This window comes from Cariama cristata, unplaced genomic scaffold (assembly GCF_000690535.1).
Source record: "Cariama cristata isolate BGI_N322 unplaced genomic scaffold, ASM69053v1 scaffold9025, whole genome shotgun sequence".
NCBI classification, from domain to species: domain Eukaryota; kingdom Metazoa; phylum Chordata; class Aves; order Cariamiformes; family Cariamidae; genus Cariama; species Cariama cristata.
In genome coordinates this window covers 18,155-34,064 of record NW_009619198.1, presented here as the reverse complement: position 1 = coordinate 34,064, position 15,910 = coordinate 18,155, and positions in this window count along the sequence as shown.

Below are 15,910 nucleotides of genomic sequence, written 5' to 3'. Positions count from 1 at the left end.
CTGTCAAGAGTTTATTTTGGGTTTTGTTCTGCATAATGATCCAAGAAGCTGACTTAAATGCTTGAGTGAATTCTTTTCAGTAGGAAATTATTCAATCCATTGATCCATGATGATTATATTTGAAATACTTGGAGAAGTTTGCTCACTGACCGTGTGCACCCAGTAAGTGAGAATGCCAGTTTTGAGTCCCAGTGGATACAGCTACGTCTTCTTTCTCTCTTATATCAAGGAGAGAATCTTGGCTCTGTGACCATGGTTACACAGTGACTTGTGCCTGCACTGCTTTGGTATGGCTAGGATCTTTGGAATAGACTGGCCACATCCTTTCTGCTTGGTTCATGTTTTGACTCAAGAGCTATCCGGTAAGCCTTTGCACTTAAAGTGCTTTGCACTTATGGCTGGCCTCTAGCCTGTGCTATGCTTACAGCGTAATTGCTGCCTGCACCTGCATACTAAGAAGGTTGTGCCAGATGATATTATTCAGATGCCATTTCTCCTGCTCCTTATGGTCCTGACTGAAGCCATGATACTACAGCAAGCCCTTGGCCTTGGGGAGGCAACACACTGACATCCACCTAGATGTGGCTACTGTGAAAAAACTAGTGCTGTGTTGCTTGAAGCAAACTGAATAATGTGAGCATGATGGCATTCACTGGCACTGAAGGTACCTGTCATGGATGTGATGTGTGCTCATTGCCTTGCGTGTTACCTGTACTTGAAAGGACTTATGAATGTCACCAGTGGGGTTACTTTGTACAAACTGTAGATCCTGTCATGGCTCTGAGAGCACTAATATGTCTTAATGGTCCTGGTAATCCATATGTGAGACCTCCACCCACACCCCCTGCTCATGGGCCCAAGAATTCCATTTAAGATCACGCCAGGGCTTTAGTCCCTGCCTGAGTGATGTTGAAGTTCTACCTGTCTCTGCCTGTGTTACAGTCATGCCTGTGTGTGGGCATGGAAATTGCCCATTGATCCAGACCCTGAACCATGGACAGTCTTCCTGCCTGGACTCAGATGTATGTTATTACTATGAAGCTGCCTGTCAATCATGACTGGATCTGATCCTGGCCTGCAGATTGACTTCTGGCTTCACATTGGCCCTCCTTCATCACTACAAGCTTGCCTGGTGATCTGGACTCAGGTTTACCTTGGTTACCATCCCTGTCCTGCTTGCCTTGCTTGGGAGCTGTGGGGATGGGGCCTTGGCTGGTGAGGCCTCTGCCTTGTCAGTCATGGTACCTCTCTTGGCTTCTGGCCCCTGGCCCTTAGGGAGCCGCTAGTACTTGCTGAGCTCTGACAGATACAGAACTGTAGGATGTGGGTGTGCAACATCCTCTCCTGTTGGTGTCTGTCTGCTCTCTTCTTCCCATTTCCTTCTAGGAAGTTTTCTATGTCAGTAGGAAGAGCTACCACTTTTATCATTCTTGCCTTTGTGCCCCAGGAGAGTCATGGATGAGGTTCCTGATAAGTGTAAAAGGGTAAATGTCATTTTTCACCCATTTTCAAAGACAAGAAGATGACCTGTGAAACTGCAGGAGGCTGCTCAGCCAGTCTGATTGCCTTCTTTGGGAAGATTATAGAACAATCCTCCTTGAAACCATGAACTACCCAAGTATAGTAAGGATAAGGTGATTTGGAACAGGCAGGGTGGATTTACAAAGGGTGATTCACGCTTGACAAACCTGATGGCGTTTTATGATGAGTTAACAGATTCTGTGGACAAGAGGACTGTAGAAAATGTTGTTTACCTTTAACAAGGCTCTTGATGTTGTTTCTCAGTATTCTCATAGCCAAAATGGAGAGAGATGGTTTGGATAAGTGACCTACACAGTGGGTGGAAAATTAGTTGACCAGCTGGGCTTGGAGGCATACTGCCTGTGATCAGTAGAACAACATCCAGCTGGCATCTGATTACTACTGCATTCTTCAGCAGTTGATACCGGGGCTGTCATTATTCACTGTATTCATTAATGAATTGGAGAATGGGATGTAATGAACCTTTGTGGGTTTGCATAGAGAAATGAGGTCCTCAGGAAACTCAAGAGTAACTTTCTGTGGAAGTTCAGGAAAGGCACACAGGGTGTCTCCCAAAAACACTTGTTTCCTCTTCCTCACTTCCATCAGGTAAAACCAGAGATACCCGCCAGAGCTGATTTCTAATGGTGTGGTGAGGCCACGGCCCCAAAGGATGGCCTGTCCAGCAGATACCTGTCTTCGGCTTCAAGCAGCAATGCCTGTGTAGAAACTGGGCTCACATCTGCTCCAGACCTGATAAGAAGCCCCTGCCCTAACCATCTAGTGAAGTGATGTTCAAGAAGGTCAATAGGGTGGAAGGCTGTGTAACAGCAAGATAACAAATTTGATATGGTTAACCGCAACACTTATTTGCTTTGACCAGATATGAATGCAGGTGCCATAAATTCAGTGGCCATTTACTTCACATAATTGTCATGACACATTGTAAATCACACCCACTGTGTTGCCGTGTGTCCAGTCGTACAGTGGCCTGGTCCTTGTAAACAGAGAATAGAGCCAGTCATCAAGAAAAAAAAACAACAAAACATGCATTACAAAGTGCTGGGGTTGGGAACTTGGAAAAATGTTATCACCACATTTGGTGTTGACAGTACTTTCCTTCCCAGGTGTTGTAAGTAATCTTTTTTCCTACTGATGCCTCATTAGCCAAGTACTAGACAGGTGTGTGCTCTGCTTTCCAATCAAGAGTGATTTTCATTGTGGCAGACAGGTGGATTGTAATCTAGAATGCAACCTTTATTTTAGAAACCTGGTCCTTTAAACTAAATCTTCCTTTAAACTTGGCAGTAGTAGCTGCACTTACTACCTCCCTGTCTCAATCCTTGTCTCTCTGCCTTCTTAGATATAAATATTTTGCCCTTACTTTTGGAAACCTTGCCTTCATCCTCACTTTTTTCCCCCTCCTGGGACTCCTTGTTGAATTTGTAAGATTACCACTGCAACCTTGTTTTTTAAAATCTTTTTCTCTTCTCATCTTCCTGGGCTCCAACTTGTCTTTCTCTGCCTGTGGGCCCCCAGCCTGTTTTCATCCCAGCAAAGCTGAGAGTCTTGAAACTTTTCCTGGTCTCTAGCTCCAATGCTACCAGCTTAACCATGCAAAGCGTAAGTATTTACACTTATGCATTTGAGCCAGGGAGCTTTTTATATTTATTTTGTTTGCTGTCTGTTCATCAGTGTTAAGACTACAAGGGGAGAATGGTTCCCTGCTTCCAGCCTTTGTGCTAATTACTATAACATCATCTAGCTGACAAGAAAAGCAACTGAGAACATTTGATTCCTCCCTGCAGGCTTGAGCTGGAGCATGCCCGTGGCTGTGAGAGCTTTGGAGCACTTAGCTCTGAGTCTCAGCAAGTCCCCTTGGGCACATACAAACAGATTATCCAGGCTAGGGTGCTCTGATTTTGTTTGCTTGCTCTTTATTTTTGTGGGGTAGAGTTTCTGGGGAAGATCAAAAGGCACACCAGGAACTCACGGTCCAGGTTTCCAGCCCTTCATCGTCAGTAGAAAGATGCTGAAATTTCCCAGTGAATGCAGCACAATTTTTCTAGCATTTTCTTTTAAAAGACTGAGCTATTTCTGAAGAAGCTTTAAAAATAACCTGAAGCCAAGTTCCATTCATATGGCATTTCAGATAAGGCAGCTAACGTTCGGTAGTCTGTGGTGGGTTGAACCTACCCAGCAACTAAGTACCCACCAGCCGCTCATTTGCTCCCCACCTCACCCCCAGTGGGATGGGGGAGAGAATAGGAGGAACAAAAGCAAGAAAACTCATGGGTTGAGATAAAGACAATTTAATAAGTGAAGGAAAGGGAAAAAAAAACCCAACAAGTGATGCAAAGGCAATCGCTCGCCACCTCCCACCAGCAGACCAATGACCGGCCAGTCTCCAAGCAACAGCTACAGAAAAACTATCTTCCAGTTTTTTTGCTGAGTATGATGTCATATGGTGTGGAATATGCTTTTGGTCAGTTTGGGTCACCTGTGCTGGCTATACCCCCTCCCACCCTATTGCCCACCCCCAGCCCAGTCTCCGTGAGGACAGAGTGGAAACAGAGAAAGCCTTGAGGCTGTGCAAGCTCTGCTCAGCAATTGCCAAAACACTGATGTGTTAGCAATGCTATTTTAGTCACAAATCTAAAACCTGGCACCTTATGAAGAAAATTAACTCCATCCCAACGAGGCACAGTACATAGTCAAAGACTGAAATTTTCAGTTCAAAGCTATGACGCCTGTCATAGAATCATAGAATCATTATGGTTGGAAGAGGCCTCAAAGATCATCAAGTCCAACCGTATACCTGATGCCACCATGTCTACTAAACCATGTCTTGAAGTACCACATCTAAACGTTTTTTGAACACCTCCAGGGACGATGACTCCACCACCTCCCTGGGGAGCCCGTTCCAATGCCTAACAACTCTAACAGTGAAGAAGTTCTTTCTAATGTCGAGCCTGAACCTCCCCTGGTGCAACTTTAGACCGTTTCCTCTCGTCCTATCGCTAATTACCGGGGAGAAGAGCCTAAAGGAAAAGGGAGATCCATGTGGCCCTCTGCAAGTACCTCAGTCCCAGTGCTGAGACTTTGTGAGGAGGACACCTTCTTATTATTAAGGCTGTGATGGTGGGAACTGGTGTCTGTTGAAGTTCAAATGAATATGGGCCTTACAGTCTTCAGATAAAATTCACTTCAGTGTTTTCATTTAATGAACAGTAAGAAGAGAAAGATTTCTACCTTTATGGTTATATCATGGCATAAAGTGGAAGACATTCATACAGTTTAATAGTAGACTTTCCCAAGGTATCTGCTTTCTGTAATGTTGCTTTCTATGGCTACAAGCATAAGTGTTTTGCAATACTGATTAGTTCTTATCACTCCTTGTGTTTCTCCATGCAGTGCTAACTGATGAGCATTGCTTGTTTGTTCTTATAAAGCTGGCTTAGATTATTCATAAAATTATTTCAGTCTTAAAATGTAAAATTTCACACATCGGTGTAAAATGACAGAGGTTTCCTGTTTCAGTTTTACGTTCCTGTGCCACTAATAATTCAAGTGCATGGGAAACAAACCTGTGTCTGAAAGGGTGTTAGGACTGTAAAATAGAGCCTGCACCATCATGCACCTCAAGCCCTCCCATGTCCCTCAGGGGGCTATCCTCTTTCCTCTAATCACCAGTGCTATTAAAAAAGTCATAAATAGCATTCTCCTTAAAAATAAAATTAAAAAATAAAGTCTCTCTGCCATAGCAGCACTTGTTCAATAGTCTACAAGCTGAAAGCCAGAAACTATAATCTTGGTAACACAATAATCCTGCAGTAAATCACCACAGAAGATGGTCTTCAGACCAAAACGTGGAGATATAGCTAGTAAGGAGTAAAAAAATACTGTGTGTGTTAATTAGCTCATAGTGCCTTTCCTTTATATCCCATTAGATATTTTTCAGAAAGAAATTAGCCCGCCACTGCGCTCTCACTCAGTAACTTTGAACTCTGTTGACCAATATCGAGCAAAAACTGTACAAAATAACATCAATGGCTGGTTTGAGATGAGAAAAATGATGAGTCCTCCCTTCCTCCAACACTGCGGTAAAGGCAAGGAGAATGCAGCTCTCAGATTAGCCCACAAATTAGCATATGTGTGGTTCCCAGCTAGCCACAAGAGATGCTGACTTGTACCCTACCAGGAGACGATGTGGGATGAAGTTAGGGTGCTGTATTTGGGCCAGTGAGAACATGGGTCTGAACAGAGGATACTGTAGAGAGGTTGCTGATGGCAGCGGTGGGGGATCATCTCTTTGGAGATGTTGGATGCACTTTGTTAATCTCACTGCTTACAGTACTTCTCTGCCTGTCTGGTTCTTTAATGATTTAACTACATTGATTTTTTAAAAAAAAAAAAAAGTCTCTTGCACTTCTTGTGCTTTAGAAGTGCAGAGACTGTCCTGAATCTCAGGCACTGCAGAAAGAAGATGCAGTGTTGCCAGAAACAGCAGAAGCAGCCTAGGCAAGGAGAATTTATTGCAGGATTCACCTTTAAACTGAATGAAAATTAAGTTTGGCATAGAGAGGTGCTTGTTCATGCTTGAAAACATAAGGAACTAGAAAGAGCAGTACCAATACAAACTGAAAGATGTTGTTTAGTCCATAGTGTCTTCCCAGGAGGACTTTGAGTGACAGACAAATGCAATATAGATTGGAAGTAACAGGCTATAAATGCAATGGGTAGGAATGAAGACTAAGATAAATACTCTCCCTGTGCATGCAATCGTTCTGCAAGTAACAAGAAAAAAGAATGCTCTTCTTAGACCCCAGCAGGAGATAAATTGTGGCCCACCATGCAAATTAGTCTTCTAGGACATTTAATTAGAACCAAAATAAAATAAAAAATATTTGATAGGCATAGCAGACATACTCTGTAGGTGGATGGAAGTTTTCCTAATACAAACCAGCAGGACCACGACAACAGTTCGTCAGCTAGTGGAACAGGCATTTTGCTTTAAAGAGTTATTTGCAGAATCCTAACTGGATCTGGCAGTATACTTTACAGGAAACTTCTGCAAAACTGTCTATAAATACAATGTGTAAGACATTCATGTCCCTTGCTGTACACACTTTGTAGTGCAGGAGGAAAAGACAAATGGAATCATCATACCAATATTAAGAATCTCTGTGTCAGTAAAACAGCAAAGATCATCTATTTCCAAATAGGAACAAATATCAACACACTAAGAAAAAGACAGCAGAAATCATATAGGTAGAAAAAAGTACAGTTTTTTTTCTGTTCATTGTCACAACTGGCTTGCCAAGGCATATTGACAAAGGGAAAATTGTCTGATCTTACTAATATGGAATAATTAGTTCAGTGGCAGTTATCCTCAAGATACGTCAGGGGTGGTTGTACATTTGTAATTTGTCAGGCTCCATAAATAAATGTCTTTTAATGTAATTTGCAGTTTGGGTTCAGTGATGCCATATTCAGCAGGTTACTGTTATTTTAAACCACTCTATGCAGTTCCAGTCTCCGGTGTATTAACTTCATAGAGATTTTGCCAATATTGAGATCTCCTTGATAAATTGCCATGACTGATAAATTGGCCAGTGTCCATTCAGACAGCTGCATGGAGGAAAATACCTGCAAGGAGCAGCATTATGGCTACAAGGAGTACCTACAGGGAGCAGCATAAAAAACCTGAAGACCATCTGCTCCATAGAATAAGCAGTCTGGGTGCATGCAATATTGTCACATGTTAACATCAAACCTCTTATTGTGGTCACACTGACTTGGCACAGACCTGCATAGCAGAGGACCAAACACGACTGTCTTCTGTTACTGTCTGCTTCACCTGTGGGCATCTCCAGCAACTGCAGTATAAATGGGCAGCTCGGCAGAAGAGCCAACAGGAAAAGCTTTCTGTACATAAATCTGATGTTGCTCCTCAGCATTTCTGCTCTGCATCTTGTGCAGCTAACTATGGTTGAACCTGTTCTAATGTGCAAGTGCATCCAAAGCAAATTTATTCTCCAAGACAGACAACTACAGACAAGACTTAAACATGCATGAGACGATAAACCTTAAATTTTAAAATGCTGTTATGACAAAAAGATACTCTTTATAGAAAGAATATGGGAAAGAGAGCTCAAATAAAGCAAAAAATTATGACAAGCTTGAATATTTGAAGGTGACTATATATATAAATGAGGTTAGTTCTAAGGATTTAATGGCTCAGTAAACTTTGTTGATTTTTTGGTATTAATGTTGAAAGACATCTTTATACTCTGCTATAACAATATGTATTCTGAGTAAGTCACCGCTGTCTCTCACATAGGCATATTTTGAAAAAGCTTCACCCTGATATAATGAGCAATATGAAAGAGATGTTTAGTAATGACTGTATCCTGAGGATACTTGTGCTACATTTATTTGTGAACACTAGTCCCAGAATGCTTTTGACTTGTGTTAATTTGGCACTGAGATGATAGGTTTCCATACACAGTATAAAGAAAGGCTCCCAGGGAAAAAAAGGGGAGTAAGATGAGAAGTCCCACTGCTGTCTGGTGGGGATGCACTCTGTGCTGGGTTAGTGCAAGTGGCTTTCAGCTTTTCTGTGCTCCAGGGATGTTTTGTTGCAAGTGAGATAAGAAACTGCAGAGAGTTGTTCTGCAATGTTTTGACAAGAACCTCACTTATTCCGTTGGTTTGTGTGTTGGGAACAGAAGGGTCAAATGCATAGTCAATGATGACTAGATGTATGGATCTATAGCTGCAAGTGCTGTTTCCTATACAGAGCTGGTCAGAGATCTTCCTGGGATTTCAACAGAAGAAATCCCTGTTGTCTTTCTGTAGCCCTCTCTGCTTTGTTTGTTGTTTTACACAGTCATGGTTAATTCTGATGTGGATACAATTTTCAGAAAGCACAAAGTGGATTGAGAATGTGCCATTTTACTTCTTGAAGCAACTCTTTTGAAAGATCAGCAGTGACTGAGAGGTCAGCTGCTTGATGAATAAACTTGAAATTAGCAAATATGTATGTTTTTGGAGGGCTCCTTGGTTTAGTCAGGCTGAGAAGTCCCTTTGATTCTGACTGTAGGCAATGTCTTAATGAGAGAGAGTCTGGGAAGAAATCTGGAGGGTAAAACATTATAACAGCATGCTAGTGGTTTCTTATTTGATTAATAAGATGCACATGTGATTTTTTTCTGATAACAGGTATATAATTTTGTATTGGGTGTCAGTGGCAAGGTTTTGGCAGTGGGGAGGCTGCAGGAGGTGCCTCTGTGGGAGGAGGCCAGGAGATGCCCTGACTCCAGCTGGGTCCACAGTGCACACACTGCAGGACACAAGCACCACCACCCAAACTGGTGATGCCTCTGGGAAAACATAGTTAAGAAAGGAGAGAAAACGCCAAAGAGAGAGAGGAGGAGGAAACAAAAGAATGAGAAACAGCAGAGGGAACACCAAAGTTGGAGGAAGAGGTGTTCCATGGTAGAGCAGACATTCCCAAAGTAACTGCTGCCCATGGAGCACCCACACTGGAGCAGACACTTCCTCAGAGGCACTGCAGCCCATGGATGAGCTGATGCTGAAGCAGGTACACTCCCAAAGAGACTGCAGTGCATGGGGGACCTACGCTGGAGCATAGGAAAGAGCAGCAGAGAGAAAGTGCCATGTCCTGACCCCAGCTTCCTGCACTGCCTGTTGCCTCAGTGAAGGGACTGAGTGTACCCTGGGGGGAGGAGAGGTGCCTGGAGTGACGGAGTGAAGCTGGGCCTGGGAATGCGGGAGGAAAATTGTTTTCCCTGTATATAAATGTTGTTTCTTTTTTTGAAAGAAAAATCCAAATCACTACTCAAATTTTTATATTAATTGACAATTAATTAAGTTTAATTCCCTGAGGCAAGTCTGTTTTGCCCACGACAGTAATTGGTAAGTGATCTTGCTGTCTTTATCTCAAGGCCAGGTTGGATGGGGCTTTGAGCAACCTGGTCCAGTGGAAGATGACCCTGCCCATGGCAGGGGGGATGGAACTAGGTGATCTTTAAGATCCCTTCCAACCAATCCATTCTCTGATTCTATGAACCCAGGTTTTCCCTTTCTTTTTTGCTATTTCCTCCCCCGCCCCACTGAGGGATGAATGAGCAGGCAGTGATCCACCACAAATTTAAAGGGGAAAATCACCACACTTTGAGGGAGCAGTGCATAAGGAGGTGGAGACAGTGCATAAGGAGGTGGAGAACATAAAATCCACTCCTTGCCCCTGGCCAGGGTGTTACATTACCATGTAGTCCATGTCCTCCAGTCCTGGGCATGCTTTAGCTCCCAGGATGCCCAGAAGCTGTAACACCAGTGCTCGATGTGTAACATTACCTAGAACCATAGAAAAAGGGCTGTTTATTCCCCAAAAGGGAAACAATAGCAGAAGTACAGGCACAAAAAATCATCATGTGATTTTGTCTGGTCAAGGGTTGTTGAACTCACTTCGCAAGCAGGGCTAGAAAAGCTCCCAGTAATGCCTACGGTAGTTCCCACATTGTAAGCTTGGGTTTTCACACCCTTGAGGGTTTCTTTGTCATGTAGCAGTGGAGAAACCTCTACCAGGGGAGGGAATGGCAGCTTCTGTTCCCGCAGTTGACTGACTGTTTTTCCAGCAAGCAAAGAGCCCAAAAGAAATTTCAAGTCTTGGTTTCCTCTCAAGGCTGTGTTCACCACTTCTCATCTTTCTCAGTGATTCCATTCTCCTATCCCTATGTGAAAAGCATTTAACTTTTCTTCTTTTGTTAGCATGCCTAAAATAGAGAGGTTTCCTTTTTGGTTTGTTTTTGTGGTATAAGCAACACCTATGAAATGCAGTGCTTTACAGTAGAGTGAATTGGATGCTTTGAGCTCTACTATTATGACTTTTACTAAATTGGACCAAATCATACCAGTTGGAAATAGCACAGTGGGACAGAGGTGAGAAATGACACACGTCAGAATTGAGAAATGGACCAAGACTTCTCCCCCAAAATGAGCTTAAACACAAGTGACAAAGTAAGTATATTCACTTGCCTTACTTGGGAGTCTTGGTCTATGTATTCATGATAAGATTATAGAAGGAGAATTCTGCTCTGAAATAATTTTTCTCCTGTTCTGTATTCTGTTACTCCAGTGGTCCTTTCAGCAGGGACAGGTTTCTATTAAAAGCTTGGTGACAGGGCAGATTACCCATCATCTCCAGGAGACTGGCCACCTGCTATCAAGGTCTAACACAGACGTCATTTCCCGCTGTTGTTTGTAGCTCCTAAGTCATATCTACTACATACACCAATTCCTGAATTCTTTATGTCCTTTGTACAACATATCTTTCTTCATTTACTTATTGTCATTAAAGTCAATCTAAATTCTTGAAAATTAATTGCTGAAGAAGCTAGGTTTCTCTAGAGAAGGTTGCCTGAATTCTGCCCTCCCAGCTTTTGTCTAGGAGTCAGTCATGAATGTGGCAATGGGTGTCTTTCCCAGCTAGATCAGTATGGTAGCCTGTGGAGGACTTTCTCTATTTTTTTGGCAGAGGGTCATTAAAATGGTTATTCAACTGGAGTTTTTTATTAAAAATAACCTCAGAATGCACTCATGCAAGAGGTTTTTGATAGAACCTCTGATATGAATGCAGAAGCACAGATACAGAGAAGAAAAGCTGGTCTGGACTATTAGCTTGTGGTTTGTAAACTGTTAGACTAAACAATGTTTAAAGTCTCAGTCCGCCTTTCTGTTGCATTTCAATGGCCTCATATTGTTCCTTTACAACTTCTGACAAGTCATTTTCCCTTCTCAGTTTTTGTAAGAGAAGAGCTGGAGGCAGTGGGGGGTCACAGACCCTTGCTGCAGAAAAGGGGCCGTTGAGCTGAGACGGGCCGGTGACAAAATTGCCAAACCAGCACAAACATGTTTAGCATTTCTCCTGGTGGGACAGAGACTGGTCAAATCACTGGCTTAATATAACTGTAAAGCAGTAATAGAATTGCTGACCTGGCATTAATATATTTAGCTAATTGCTGATTTAACATCTGGTAGACCATAGGGTTGATGTTGTAAAATCACTGTGGTTAAAACAGCTGCAGAGTGAGGGTGAAGTGATCAGTTATCTCTGGGTGAGCCTGAGGAGCTGACTTCTCAGGATGGCAGCTGTGGGATGCGGATGGAGTGACGGGTTCCCTTTGGTCCCCTGACTCCTCAGGGATGATGAGCAATCTGGCTGCATAAATGAGGAAGTACAGAAGGTCACAGATCACCAAAACTGAGAGGATAAAAGGGAAAATCAAAGACCAAGAGGTAAGCTCAGCAGATTTAAAGTCTTCTCCGACCACCTTGACACATTAGGTAGGACACCCCCCATGAGTGTGGACCCTAAGGGTGAACAGCTGCATCTTGAAGACCTTGAACTGGGAGAACTCAGGATTTTGGGAGTGTTTGTCATGCTAATATCACCACTTTGCTAGTATTTGTCATACCTGCATACTACTAAGTTTATTGTAGTTATGTACTTGTTAGGTTTAGGCAAGCATAACTGGCATAATTGTATGTCATAATTTCCTTACCCCATAGTACTTGAGTTTATTGGGCAATTTCTCAGAGTAGGAGACTGCAAACAGTGTTGGGCTGGAGCTTGGAGAGACAGGGACACCATGTGAAGAGACAGACAGACACGCAGTGTGTTCAGCCTGTAGAGCTGTCTTTGAAGACTGGAGGGGTATTAAAGGATACCTACAGCACTTGTAGTAAATCTATAAGGGGATTTATTCTGTCTTTCACAGACAAGAAACTTATTTTTACCTTACTGTAAGGAAAAGAGATACTTTCCTAAAACAAAGGAGGACACATTCTGCAGTCACTAGCTGCCAGTGAGGATCTAGCCTGCCTGGGAATTACAGTAACTCCACAAAAAAGGGATTGTTATACAAGGGGATTAAAATGAAGGGAATAAAATTACTGTAAAAAGGGGATTCAGAAAGGAACAATCCCAAGAGAACTTGCTGAGAAAAGGCAGAAACTGCACAAGGAATAAAAAAAAAAGTGTTTAAGCTGCAGTATGTCCAGTGAAATTACAGCATAGCATTAAACTGAGCTCTGGATATTGCTACTAAATCCACTAGATGACAGTGTGGAGACTGCATTCAGCCCAACAGCAACATCTGTCTGCTCTTTACAGGCCTCTTGGCATTGTCTCGCTGCTCTCTGCTATAAAATCAAAGTTTGCGGTGTGCCTCTGCTTGTACTGAGGGGCTTTGCATGTGTCCGTGGAGAGAAGGTGGTCTTGGTCGCTACTAACAATAAAGGTAACACTGGCATGAAAGAAGTGACTGCCACTTCTCCAGCACTGACTGGTTTTTCCTAAGCCTAGAGGTCTCTTGGATTAAATTGGGGAGCGATGATGGAAAATGAGCTAAAAGATGAAGGGACAGCCATCATCTCTCTGCTGTGACTTGCAGACAATCATGCAGTGGGACAGACTTTTTAGTAGGGCCTGTTGTGATAGGACAAGGGGTAATAGTTTAAAGCTAGAAGAGGGTAGCTTCAGACTAGATATAAGGAAGGAATTTTTTACGATGAGGGTGGTGAAACACTGGACCAGGTTGCCCAGAGAGGTGGTAGGTGCCCCATCCCTGGAAACATTCAAGGTCAGACTGGACGGGGCTCTGAGCAACCTGATCGAGTTGAAGATGTCCCTGCTTATTGCAGGGGGACTTGGACTAGATGACCCTTAAAGGTCCCTTCCAACCCAAACTATTATACGATTCTGTGCTTCTGTTTGCACACCATGAGCTCTCTTCATCGCTGCCTCGGTGCATTCCCACAGCATGTGGTGCCTGGGCCATCCATCCCCCAGGGACCTCTGACTGATACAGCAAAGAAAAAGCTGGAAGGAAGAGACTAGAAGACAGTGAGTTGACAAGGATTAGATGCAGGGTTTAGTTTTGGCTTCTGTGGCTTTTCCAGTTTTGTGTAAGGTAGTGGGCAAAGCAAGGTAAGAACACCTGGGGAACACAGCAGGTTTCCTTTCATAGCACTGGTTTATCCACATAGCCTCTTTCCACCTAGGATATGGTGTGACCCGGTGTACAGATGTTATCATTGTAGCTGTAGTGTTAAGGACCACTAAAAGTTCTGACTGAGTATTTAACGTTCAAATGGGCTTTACAGTACAAGAAAAAGAAAATTGAGGCAAAGACTGTATATTAATAAAAATCAGTGCAAACTAGGTTAATGTAAATGAAGTGCTATACATATGTAATTTTTGTGACAACACTGTCTCTTTTGAAAATGTGCCATCAGTATAGAGGCAGGATATAAATTAATGAGTGTACAAAACTTGGTTGTTCTGATTAGCCTTGCTTTAAGTTGATAGATGTGATCTTTATTGCTTAGTCCTCTCACATATGCATTTTGTAGGACACCGCACATTTTCACCCAAATATGTCTACATTTCACACCAGTTCCGTGGGTTGCTCTCCATCCTTTTCTTGCAACTTTAATCTTTTTCAGTCATGCTCCTGCAGTCCAGTTCAGAGAGGTTACGGTGGTGTCTTCTCGTGGTGGCCTCCCTGGGGCAGGAGCGCTGCAGGGGGCACAAACCCTCCGGTTGGGGGGTACAAACCCTCTGGTCGGGGGGCATAAACTGTCCAATTACCGGCTGTGGGGCTAAGGTGGTCACCCCTTTCCCTTCTGCTCCATCTGTCCCCTGTTAAAAAAATGCCTTAGTTCGAGAGACATGCAATATTAATCTGTTGTGCCATTTATTGCAGCACAGCTTACCATGCACTGGAATCCCAAAGCACCTTGAATTTTGTCTTGGCCTGATACAGATGCCTTGAAACTGGCACTTGGCGGTTGTCCTGGTGATTTTATAACACCCAGGGTTTTGGGATTTTTGATTCATGTGCTGCAGAAACTTGTCCTTATATGGGATAACATGAAATTCCATGAGTGAGAATGGATGGATTTTCTTTTGCTCTTCTTTTTCTTTCCATCTAGGGGAAGATTTGTCAGTCTAATTTTCCTTAGTGCCCTTTCTGTAACTAGAAAGAGGAAAAGAAGTACCATGAGTGATCTCACTTAATAACCACCGATCCGTGAGTCTTTCATGGCCTTTGGATGAGGCGGCTGTGCAGAGAAGGATTTAAAACCAGGATGTCTGTGAATCTTCCTTTTCTTCTAAATGAACTGTATGTTGCAATTTCACGAACAATTATTGCGGTCTCTTTACTTCTCAAACGCAGTATTATTTATCATTAAAGGCTGCTTTGAACATAAAACTATTAGAATGCCCTTTATTAGAGTGGCCTACTGCAGCTCTCTTTCTAATGAATTTTTTGCTTTATGACTTGCTGGCTGAGTTTGGGCTCTTACTTTAAATCACACAATTGATTCAGTGTTCAAAGTCAGTTCAACAGACCGTATCTTCATGAAATTGCCTGCCAGCAGAGCAGCCTAGGCAATGAAAAACTAGGATGGAAAACAAAGTAACCTTGTTATTTTTTTAAATTGTCGAATATTGGGGTCTGCTTCTGCAACCCTTGATCTGTGGAAGGGAGGGGAGCTCCTGGTGCCAGCCCAGCAAAGCCAAAAGAAAGCAGTCCTCTGGAGCGACACAGCTTCGCTCTGGAGGGGGTAACGAACAGCCTGGGACCACGGCAGCTTTCTGGACGGGTTTGTCACGTGGTAGGGTCCCTCTCCCTATTTTTCCAGTGAGATGTCTGCATATGCCTACAGTGTAAATTCATTTTGTCAGTGGAGTGTACAGGGAATGTGGTCGGTCCCAGGAAAGCCATCGTTTGTGCTGTACACGATGTGTGGTGAGTTGCCATGCCTGTCTTACAAAACTATGTAGCAGTAAAAGACATTTTACAAGATATTTTAGTTGAAATGATGATGAGAGACGTCATCTGAGCAGATGAGGTTGTGATAGACACTTGAAAAACATTTGTTTTCCCTTAGCTAGCCTGGTCTCACCCCTGATGAAGCAGACATCAAGGACGCTAGGAGGGGGACATTTAAAACTCTGCTGGACACAGAGCTGAGGGTGGTGTGTATGTGGGATATCTGCAGTCCTACGCTCAAGGGTGAAAACTCACCTGCCTCTGAATTAGGCAATCTAGGGTCTCATCACCTGGATAATCAAGTTTATCTGCTTTTATTTTTCAGTGCATCAGTCACAGCAGCTTGGCTGGGCCAAGGCCTGGTGTCGTGCACACCTCAGTGGTTTGTAGGCAGGAACAGAATTTGACCTTTTAACAAAAGAAAATGCCATGTTGTAAAACCTCTTGGTACCTCTGGATTAGGGATTATCATGGTAAGTACATCCTGAATGTGCACATGCTTAATTTTGAGTACTTGGACA